The following is a 12,567-nucleotide window of genomic DNA, read 5'->3' on the forward strand; positions in this document are numbered from 1 at the left end:
AAAGAATTGTCCTCCCGACACTCGGTATTTTGATGGTGTTAGTCACATTTCTTAATGGCATTGTCTGAAATTCTACACAAGGAGCTATCTGTGAGAACTTTTCCCCCTGGAAGAGAATTTCCACGATATCATATAACCCCATACAATGTTGCCCCCCGATATTCTGCATGCTTTACACCCTGGAGGAGAATTTTCTATATAGGTCTACGTTTTAATATAGAACGCATATAACACTACACCGAAATATTCAGTATGTCCAGGATATTTGCAACATTATTCACCGAAATTGTGTCAGATTTCGTATTTGAAGTTCGTAATGGGTACTACAACCTATGATGGAAAATTGTCTATGCAGGTCCACGTCTTCGTTTAGCCCCCATACAACGATACCTCCCTTTCTTCAGTATTTTGATGATATTGACGAAATTATTCACAGGGATTGTTTCGAATTTCGTATTTGAAGTTCGGAATCGTTACTACAGCCTATGAAAAAAATTACTTATCCAGTACCACGTCTTCGTATATTCCCCATATACAAGTTTTCATATGAGCGGTATTGTTCGAAGTATTTTTTTGTTAAGATCCTTTCGATTGGTGGAGGGTATGAAAAGTTCGACCTGGCAAAACTTAGCTGCTTTGTTACTTGCTACAGATTAATTTCACGGTAAGTATTTAGGTTATTTAGCACTATTTGCGGTTTTCACTTTATCTCCATGGGGTGTTAGTACGTGGTGATCTTTAAACTTGCAAACTTCGAATCATAATAAAAAAAAATTGCAACATAACAGCCAACCTTTTTATACCCTCCACCATTCTATGAAAATATTCAAGATAGAACCTGCAAAGTCTATTTATTCTGGATCAGCGTAAAGTCATAAGATGATGTAGCGATGTCCGTCTGTCTGTTGTAATCAAGCTATCTTTCGAACGTATTGAGTTAGAAGGCTTACATTTTGCACGTAAATGGACCATGGCGGCCCACACTTTCGTGTAGTCCCCATATAACGGCACCCTCCGATATTAGGTATTTTGATGATTGTAGCGACACCGGAATTGTTTTTAAATTTCGTATTCGAAGTTCGTAGCGGGTAGTACAGCTTACGAAAAAAAAATCGTATGCAGTTCCACGTCTTCGTATAGCACTCATTTGACAGTATCTCCCTTGATTTCGATGATTTTAGCGACATTATCTGCCGGAATTGATTCAAATTTTTATATTTGAAGAGCTTAATGGGTACTACAGCCTATGACAAAAAATTACTTATGAAGTTCAGGTCTTCGTATAGCCAACGTATAAAGGTCATCATTTAAACGGTACTTTCGGATTTTTTTTAATGTTTCAAGTTGTAATTGGTGAAGGGTGTTTTAACTTAACTATTAAACAATATTCTCCCGCTTGTTTACTTATTTGTGTGTATGTATCAAATGCATACCGCTCCGCTACAGTGGTGTCCAAAATAAATAGAACCCACAGTGGTGGACATAAAGTTATGGCACACCATAAGAAAAAATGGTGCATTCATGTACACTTGTAATTACTGGATTGCGTAAAGCATGTTTTAAACGTACATTAAAGTTAAATTATTCAATTTATTTTTATTCCCTCCATTTTTATACCCTCCACCATACTATGGAGGGTATATTAATTTTGTCATTCCGTTTGTAACTCCTCGAAATACTCATGTCAGACCCAACAAAGTATATATATTCTTGATCAGCGTAAAATTCTAAGACGATTTAGCCATGTCCGTCTGTCTGTCTGTCCGTCTGTCTATCTGTCTGTCTTTTATAATCACGCTATCTTTAGAACAAATTGAGAGAGAAGGCTAAAATTTTGCACACATGTATATTTTGCCAGTAGGCAGGTTAAGTTCGTAAATGGGCCATGTAGGTCCAAGTTATCATATAGCCCCCATATAACTGTACCTCCCGATACTCAGTATTTTGATGATTTTAGCGACATTATTCACCGGAATTAATTCAAATTTGGCATTTGAAGTTCGTAATAAATACTACAGCCTAAGACAGAAAATTATCTGTGCAGGTCCACATCTTCGTATAGCCCCCATATAACGGTACCCCCCATATTCGGTATTTTAATGATTTTAGCTACATTATAAATTGATTTTTCTTCACCGGAATTAATTCAAATTTGGCATTTGAAGTTCGTAATAAATACTACAGCCTAAGACAGAAAATTATCTGTGCAGGTCCACATCTTCGTATAGCCCCCATATAACGGTACCCCCCATATTCGGTATTTTAATGATTTTAGCTACATTATAAATTGATTTTTCTTCAAGTTTCGCATTTAAATGTTGTAATAACTTATGACAAAAGTTGCCTATGCAGGTCCACGTCGTCGTAGAAGAATTCGGTATTCTTAAGATTTTAACAGAATTTTTAACGGATTTTATTTTTTGGAAATTGCCAAATTTGTACCAAATGGTGGAGGGTATTAAAAGTTCGGCCCGCCGAAATTACAGCTTTTTTACTTGTTAGACTTAAAATTTTAGTTCCTCTTCAAACCATTTTTATTTGGACTTTTTTAAATAAAATATTTGTGATGAGTTAGTTCTGCTGGTTGAATGTATTAAAAGTCCTTTGTTGTGACTCTATTCCGTCTGTATCAAAGCGAGCAGTGAAGACACTATTCCAAATAGCACAACTTACAATATTTTGTAAATTCTAAAATAAAATGTTATAAACGCCATATCGCACAATTTTGAGACAAATAAAATATGAATTGACAAGTTATATTTATGTATATTACATAACTTTATTACAACTGCTTTTGTACATGTAGAAAAAGAATTAAGAAGAAGTAAAAGCAAAGTATATACATGTGTGATATATTATAAATGTTATTAAATCAAATTATTAAAAGAAATGTGTTATTAATCAAAACAATATGATTCATTTGATAGTAAATTTGAAGTTGTGTTTTATACCCCCAGACTTTTTTTTTCACTATGAGAGTTGTGTTTTTATATAATCAGAGTTGTGTTTTGATACCCTCCACCGTATACAGTATGATGGTTATATTAAGTCGTTTTATACCCAACAAATTATATACATTCTTGGTAAGAGTATGATTTTAAGGCGATCCAAACGGCATGTGACAGAAAACTGAATTTTTCTGCAGTCAGGTAAATTTTGAAGATATTCTATATTGGCCAACGTTTCAATAAGCCCCTCTGTGAATATAGCCCTATATGCGGTATTTTGACGATTTTATCTACACTTTCAAAGGTGTAGAGCATAAAACTCGCACTGGCCAAACTCAACTACCATTTTACTCGTTCATATTTATTGTACCCAGTATATATCCATAGTACCTTGAACATATCCACATCCACAGGTAATATACGACAAAACCTACTTGATAAATGTGAAAATTTCACTCGAATAAATCTCCTATTAAAATATCATGTTGTAGTAAGTAGCCGGAATTTGTTATCAGGGGCGGTAGAGCTTCACTTTAATAACCATATTGGTTGGTCTTATAAACACTGCGAATTCACTACGCAATAAAAGAAATTAAGAGACCCTTAATTCTCGAAGTATGGTCTTCCCCGAGAAAAAAAAAGTATGCCGTTGTACTCTAAACTTCAAGAGTACCTGAACTAAAATTTTCAGATCGATCCGCTAAAAGAGCTCTAGTCCCTAATTAAACCTAAAAATATAAGTTTTGGAAAAACTGTCTTTTCCGATCAACGTTCAAGGAAAACTATATAGACCGCAGTTCGATAATCTCCATAGAATGATAATCTGCATTCATGTCCGTCCGACTAACCATGTACTCTTGTAGAAACTCATTGCTAGTTTGAGAGGAATTTTTCTATAAACAATTTGTTTTGCACAAGGAAGTTAGTTTGTCCCTATTGAAATTGGTGATTATCAGTCTAAATTTAGAGAAATCCCCAATACACATCTTCGACCGATTTTTAATCTATTGTGCGCCAAATGTGAAAAATTAGTTCAAATACGATGGAAATTGGTGCACACAATCGAATTCAGCCCAAAATAAAGTATGGAAATCAGTTCGGATATAGGTAAAGCTCCCATATATATGGGTCATCTAATTTGGTATTTAAGTCTCCCTTAGGTCTTCAGATGTGGATATAGGTCGCATGTATATCTTCATTCGATTTCATTTTATTGTGCACCAAATGTATAATATCACCCCAAATAGGATGGATTTTCCACCGCATTTAGCCTAGAAACAGATACGACGTGATACGTGAAAAATCACTTCAGATATAGCTGTAGCTCGATATATATGTTATCTCAAAGTTATATCATGGAATCTATAAGTGGGAAGTGATTGGAGTAGATTATATCTCCATATATTAGTTCCTTTTGATTTCATATTATTACTGTTTTAAACTTCACATAAATTCCTAATGCAAATGTTTATTTGTTACGGGTTGCTTTAATAAATATGCATAGTGGAGTAGGGCTGGCCCGACCGTAATACAATAATGACGATTATAGAAGTGACAATAGACCATCAACAACAATTTGCCCAACTAGATGGGCAAACAAAAACGTAATAATATATACAAAGAAAAAGGTACTGGCAGATGTCATCACATCGCATTGCTGCAGAGTGCATGATTTAATGGAAAATAAATTTTTTAAGTAAGCGAATTAGTTTGAGTATTGAATTCTCATTTAAAAATTATAATATAGATTTTAATCACTCTTTGATCAGCCGCAAAACAATAATGATGATTTCAATAAATAAAAAAAGTTTTTTAATAAAAGACAGCAGTAACTTCAATTTCGACAATTGAAACTTACAAGATTAAAAGGAGCCCGCGGTTCTTTCGATAAAGTGTCGCGTGAGGATCAAGTTGATCTCAATTTTTTTTAAGACCTTAACGAACAAAGGTCTAACTGGCGCACGAGCAAATCAGTGTCGCGTAAAGTGTAAAGAAAATGCCCTTTAGTAAAAATTAAGAAAAAGTACGCGTGCACACAAACCGATTCAACTGCGAATAAATAATCAAAATACTAAGAATTTTTTTTAAGTATAACTTATAGAAGATTGTGAAAAAACCCAAGTGAAATTAGTAACATTCTGTTAAACAAAAAATGTGTTATTTAAAAGAAAAAAAAAACAAGTCTATAGAACAAAGAACTTAAAAAGAGCTGATTGTGGATTTTACAGTATTTTTAAGCCCCGCAACCTGCTACTAATAACAGCCTTGCAATAGAAATACCCACCATGATGACATTTTTGTCCTTGCTGACACTATCGTAAGTTATCACTCATATTTACAATAAATTACAAATATACATAAAATATACCGTATATAATCCAAAACATACGGGGAGGAGAATATTTGTGGACTTTTTTGAAAAATGGAAGCACTATATAATTAAAATAAAAACAATTTCAATCTCCTTGTTGAAAAAAAAAAAAACAAATCTTAAAGTAAAAAAAAATCAAAAACACAATCTCTGTGTGAAAATTCTTAAATTACATTTGAATAAAATAATCTGTTAAGTACAATGGCAAATCCCAAAAAGTTTGCCCAACAACCAATCTTAAATGCACCTACCACAAATCCTTCCCAACCTAACAGACACGAACCAGGACAAATAAACTTAACGGATATTTGAACAATTATTCTGGAAATTGTCAATAGCCAATTACCTTAGATACTACAAACTACATTACTCGAACGCTATTCAAACAAACGCGGTAGATCAATCTATTGATAGGTAGGTAATATAGGCGACTTAGATAAAATGTCTAAGGGAATTTTTCAGCAAACCGGGAGAGTTTAACTCTTGGAGTATGAGTCTGAAAAGAATTCTAAAAATATACGAAAATCTGAAAGGTACTCCAAAATACTACGGTATTATGAACATAATTAGAAACAAAATTGTAGGTAATGCCTTACTTTACACGACGCCGACAAACGAGATGTATCAACATTAGAATATCAAATTACAGGTCTAATTCAAGGAAACTTCACAGTCCTTGATGCTGAACAAACTAGGAGGCTTAGAAGCTGGAAACGCGGCTCTAAGTCGGCTAACATAAACTTATTCAAGCAAAGCCCTCAATACGTTTATAAAAGGACTTAATAACCGGCAACAAATCCAGCGGAGCCAATAGATGTCAATCGCAGTGTCTAATCACACCAATTTTTTATTGTTTTGGTGATTTTAGCCACATTTTTAAATGGAATTGTCTGAAATTCTACCCAAGAAATTGTGTGTAAGAACTTTACCCTCTGAAAGGGAATTGTCTATGTAGGTCCACGATATCGTATATCCCCCCCATATAACGGTACCCCCGATATTCGACATTTTGATGATTTTGGGCACATTTTTTCATGTTAGTTTCTGAAATTCTACACGAGATGTTCTCTGTAAGAACTTTACCCCCTGAAAGGGAATTGTCTGTATATTAGGCACATTTGTCAATGGAATTGTCTGAAATTCTACACAAGGAGTTTTTTTGTGGGAACTTTACTCCCCGGTTCCCCCCTATATTCGGCATTTTGATGAATTTAGGAACATTTTTCCATATAATTGTCTGAAATTCGTCAAAAAGATTTCTTTTAATCCCTGAAAAAGAATTGTCTATATGGGTCTACGATCTCCCTACATTCGGTATTTTGATGATTTTAGTGATATTTTTCAATGACATTGTCTGAAATTCTACACAAGAAATTTTCTTTGAGTACTTTACCCCCCGAAAGGGAGATTTCTCTATAGGTCCACGATATCGTATAGCCAACATTCAATGGTACCCCCCTTTATTCGGTATTTTGAGGATTTTAGCCACATTTTTCAATGGAATAGTCTGAAAATCCACACAAGAAGTTCTTTGTGAATATTTTATCCCCTGGAAGAGACAGTATCCTCCCTTTATTCGGTATTTTGATGACATTTGAGACATCATTCACCGGATTACAGCCTATGACAGAAAATTACTTATCCAGCACCACGTCTTCGTATAGCACCCATATAATGGTTTTTATTTAAGCGGTAATTTTCGACAGATTTTTTTATATTTCAAGTTCCTTCCGAATGGTGCAGGGTATAAAAAGTTCGGTCCGGTCAAACTTAGCAGTTTTTTTACTAGTTTTGAATGTCAGGAGGAAAGCGGGAAAATCTTAAAATATTTAATTGACACAAGAAAAAAATAATTCCTAGGAAAATTCAATTCTTTGCAGAATCTGAAGCAGTTGATGTGAAAATCACAACATACATATACATAAACATTTTCAAACTAGACGACAAACTTTAATTCTATCTAATGCCTCGTCTGAAATCTTTCCACGGCATTCTAGGCAATGACAGTCTAAAAGCCTTAGACGCAGTCATTTACACAAATAAAAATTACATGATCGTTCGCCAGCATACTAAGGTTCGACTTAAGCAACATGTTTGACTACATACAATAAAATTACGAGATGACCATATGAACCCCAGGCAAAAAGAAGAGCCATGAATATTTTAATAGTGAAATTCTCTAAGCTCGTCGCAGAGCCAGACGAGAAAATAACTTACACAACCAATGTAGTTGGAGAGATCCGTACATCAAATGATTCTCCAGTATATACCATATCCGGCATCATTAATGCGTGAAGTTGAGATGCAAGTAGAAAAACTGTTAGGACATAGAATCACACAACCATCAGGATCACCTTACAATTTACCTGTATGGATAGTGCATAAAAAACCTGATCCCCAGGGGAATAAACAATATAGAATTGTCATAGGCTATAGGAAACTAAACTCTGAATACTAATGTGGCGTTTCCACTGCACTTGATTCGCTCTCTATTCGTTGTTTGACCCTTAATTATGAAAAAACTACCTAATTCTTCACACAAAATCTCCTGAGCGAACACTCATATTTGTACGTTGTTCAAATCAAATCACTCTCAGAACAACGAAAAAATATGTCCCATCACTAACAAATGAGAGCATTTATCGAAAAAATAAATTATGACATTTAAAAATTATAAATAGAAAAATTTAATGAAATTTTAAAAATTTTTGGGAAGACTGAAAATTATGAATGAAAACTACAATGTTGAATGGCGTATGTACATTCAAACGAAAGTAAATTTTGTTTTCTCTCTCATTCGAGGTACGCATTTGGCCCACGAGTTAAAATTTCTACAGAAAACTGGAAACAAAATAGTCAATATTTTCAAAATGTTTCTATCGGCAGAAAAAATGTTTGACAAGTGTCTCTTCAGCAGAATTTAAAAATGGAAAAACACAAAAATATGTTCAAAATGTCAACATTTACACAAAAAGTTGAAAACGTGAATGAAGTGTAAAATTAATTATTAATAAATCTTTGGGAGAAAAACAATAATTTCTTATATTCATATTAGTGACAATTTCATGTATTTTCGTATACATTCCCTTTAAAATCAACAAACTATTTTTTTTTGAATAAAGGAATTATTTTACTATGAATTACGAATCGTGCCGTATGAACGGGTCATGTACCTAATTCTGAGAGCGAACAACGTTGTTCGGTTTCCAATGGAAACATGCTATAACTCTAACTCTGAATAAAGCAGAGCGAACTTCATATACCAAATTTGACGCAATTCCGGTGAATAATGTTGCGAAAATTCTACCGTAATACCGTATGTCTCGCGGTAGCGTTATATGATTGCTATACTACAACGTAGACCCATATAGACAATAAAGGCCTGCACAAGACGAATTGTATGAATTATGCTTTTTTCGACACACTGACTTTGTCTACTCAATCATGCGCTATGTATTTGATAGGCAATGACAACCAACAACATCCCTCATTTTGATTCATGTGTGCCATTGTCTAAGGATCGATCGTGGCATGGCTGACTCGAATATTTGCATGGTGTTCTCCATAAATGCAGGGTGTCAACGATGACATCGAACCGTGTCATCGTCAAATTGTGTGTCATTTGTGTACGTGTGCTAAAATTGAGAGAGTGCGTGTGTGTGTTACTTTCGAGTGCGTGGGTGTGTTTTTGTGTGTGCAGTAATTTTGAAGTAACAAACACCGCGTAAATATAAAATTGAGTTCAATAACAAAATGTGCATAGACAGCAACAAATGAATAGAAAATATGAAATATATACTGAACAATCCCAATTTATTGGTGATTATTATAAAATTATGGTCATAAAAAATAGGTAAATATTGTTTGCCTATTTTCTATCTACATATAGTGTTCTTTTAAAATTAAAATTTGTGGGCAGAGATTTGACTCTCATTCAATAACAAAATATGCACAGAATTGAATAATGGAAGTATATAGTGTTGTTACGTGAATTACAGTGGCACTCATTCTCATTTACACCTCAATACCGGAGGCAAACATTTATGAAATTATAATAAAAATAAGAAAAAATTTCAGGGGATTATTGTTTTCTAATAAGGAACATTTTAGATCCAATTGGAAGTACCTTTAATATTTTAGTAATCGCGAAGAAATTCTTTATTACAAAAAAAATATTTTTCCACATATCGGAAAAGCAGGTAGCGATTGCGCTTTGCCTTCATCACGTGTGTGTCTTTTTGGTTGGCAATTGTTTCATAATTGTTGTTGTTTTTTGATAGAACATTTTTGTATGGCACACTATTCAACATTCAATTTTATTGGTCATTACATGTTATGACGATGGGTTTGAGTGTTACCGACATGACGAGACATCGAGCATTTGGTTGGATGTCACGTACTGTTGTGCGTTTGATCAAACAGGGCACAACATGATGAGCGTTTTCTCTCCATGGCATAAATAGAGAAAATTGTCACATTTGCAGACCTTTAATAGACAATTCTCTTACAGGCGATAAAGTACTCACAGATAACTCCTTGTGTGGATTTTCGGACTATTCAATTAAAAAATGTGGCTATACGATATCGTGAACCTGTATAGAAAATTCCCTTTCAGGGGGTAAAGTACTCACAGAGAACTTCTTGTGTGGTATTTCAGACAATTACATAGAAAAATGTGACTAAAATCATCAAAATGCCTAATATCGGGGGGTACCGTTGTATTGGGGATTCCCGATGTCTTTGGCCTATATAAACAATTTTCTTCTAGGGAGTAAAGTACCCAAAAAAACTACTTGCGTAGAATTTCAGACAATTCCATTAAAAAATGTGCCTAAAATCATCAAAATACTGAATATCGGGAGGTACAGTTATATGGGGTGTTTAGTTTTGAAAAAACTTTACTTGTTGTAGAAAATAGTTGATAGTATGTTGAAAGCACTTCTTTAAATTTAATCTACGTTACGTTTCCTCCCGCAACGTAATATGTGCGTGGGGTGCATTATGTATTTAGGCGCAGCGTGTATAAGTAACTAAATGCATGTATAAATGCATGTATTAGATGTAAGGTTAAGTGTTAAGGAAATGTTTTAAATAAATTGAATTTCCTTCCAGCCACGGAACGAGAAGCATCATTTCGCGGCGTTTTTCTTTTCGTTTTTTAGTTATACCGTTTTGGTGGTGATGTTAGGAATCGACCTCATCATTTGATGACCCCGACGTGATAGTATCGCCTGTAGTTAGTGAAGGAAGTGATTCGATAGGCTATATTTTCAGTGTTCGTGAAATTATTTGTTTATGAGAAATAAATAACGTGATAGGCGCGCATTTTCGTATTAGTGAAGTGTGTTAGGCTTATACTTTGTAGCGACGTAAAAGATGCACTGTTGATACAAATATAGTGTTAGATCTTTTCGTCGTGTAAAAGGAGACATGATAGTTGCGCTTTGAAAGATTCTGTCGATCTATCTCTCCATATATTAACACAATAGACGTGTAGTTAAAAGTGACTAGTTTATTCATTTATTTTTTGAGCGCACTTATATTTCGTCAATATGAACTTTGTAGAATACATTCAACATCAAAGGATGTTGGGCGAGTATATTGTGTTACTTTATTTAGAAATAGAAAAAATTGCTCTGTGTGGTGTAACTAATGAAAAATGTACCAAAAAAAAAAAAGTACCAAATTAGGCAGTTCCTTTACAGAAGCAAGAAAGGAATATTTAGATAACCAGTACGTCGTATGAAAAAAAAGTACATACTCGGATTTCATAGACGCCTTGGAAGTGCGGTATGTGACTTAATATATCGAGAGAGTTCTAAACGGCATAGTTGTTTTTCTGCCCATAGAAATTCCACGTTTAGATATCGATTATTTAGCTGAGGTGAACAGCTTAATTTCTTTGCAACAGTGTGGGAAAAATGTCTTTCTGTTCCATGCACAGGTGCCAGATATTGGGATAACGGTTAAACTTATCGATGCACTTAATATACCCTACACACTATGTATAGTGCAGGGTATAAACACTAATGTCATCAAGCTCAATCAATGTCATGTTTCTGAGAATAATCCTCATAATTAATGTTTTTGGGCTTGAACGTATCTCCTGTATCTGTATTTATATGGAATGTTTGTTGTGCTTTCGATAGACTAATGTTCTAAATCCTAAATCCAAACAAATTAAATAAATTATTAGAATTATATATATATATATATATATATATATATATGTATATATATATATATATATATATATATATATATATATATATATATATATATATATATATATATATATATATATATATATATATATATATATATATATATATATATATGCACTTAATATACCCTACACACTATGTATAGTGCAGGGTATAAACACTAATGTCATCAAGCTCAATCAATGTCATGTTTCTGAGAATAATCCTCATAATTAATGTTTTTGGGCTTGAACGTATCTCCTGTATCTGTATTTATATGGAATGTTTGTTGTGCTTTCGATAGACTAATGTTCTAAATCCTAAATCCAAACAAATTAAATAAATTATTAGAATTATATATATATATATATATATATATATATATATATATATATATATATATATATATATATATATATGTATATATATATATCGCAAATGCGTAACAACAAAAATAGATAACAGAAAATCCACACAAGGAGTTATATATACATATATTATGCAAATGCGAAATTTTTTCAGAGTGATAAATTAATAAGCATATCCAACGGTACTGCATCCCACCGTTTCTACATGCATTGAATTCACCTTGTCCAATAATTCTCGATTTTTTCTTTAGTAATGATTTTAGTTGAACACTTAGAACGGAACATTTTTATACATTTCTACAATGTAACGCTTCGTATTAATGACAAATTTGGCAAACATTTAGAAGCTCAATTTTCAAAAATTAGTCCTCCAGTCCTGTTGAAGATGAATTCATAAGTTTTTTATCCTTGGAAATGTTAAACTATTTGCATATTAATAACACCAAGTCCATCCATAAACTCAATACAGAAAAAGGTGTTACAACATTTACTTTTTTCTTTATTTTCCACTTTTGCTATACTTTTACTAACAAGTCGTTCATACAATTGCCCCTAGTGACGAATTAATACAAATTCCAGTCACTCCAAATAAAGTAAAATTGCCAGGTCCACAAAAGGTCGATGACCTACCATATTTCTAACGATTGGGACAATCGTTTTTAATGGGAGGGAGTTTA

At 33.3% G+C, this 12,567-nt stretch overlaps 1 protein-coding gene across 2 annotated transcripts in view; it reads left to right on the plus strand.

Annotated features, from left to right (window-relative positions):
- Nucleotides 1-12,567, plus strand: part of LOC101891093 (uncharacterized) — a 622,803-nt gene that overhangs the window by 595,661 nt on the left and 14,575 nt on the right. The window contains exon 8 of one of the 2 annotated variants that reach the window (XR_009344233.1): nt 582-664. The exons of the other annotated variant lie outside the window; for it this stretch is intronic. The gene's annotated coding sequence lies outside the window, so the exon portion shown is untranslated. The remainder of the gene's footprint in view (nt 1-581; nt 665-12,567) is intronic. 2 annotated transcript variants of the gene reach the window in all.

The sequence above is a fragment of the Musca domestica genome, unplaced genomic scaffold, assembly GCF_030504385.1.
Source record: "Musca domestica strain aabys unplaced genomic scaffold, Musca_domestica.polishedcontigs.V.1.1 9, whole genome shotgun sequence".
Taxonomy (NCBI): Eukaryota; Metazoa; Arthropoda; class Insecta; order Diptera; family Muscidae; genus Musca; species Musca domestica.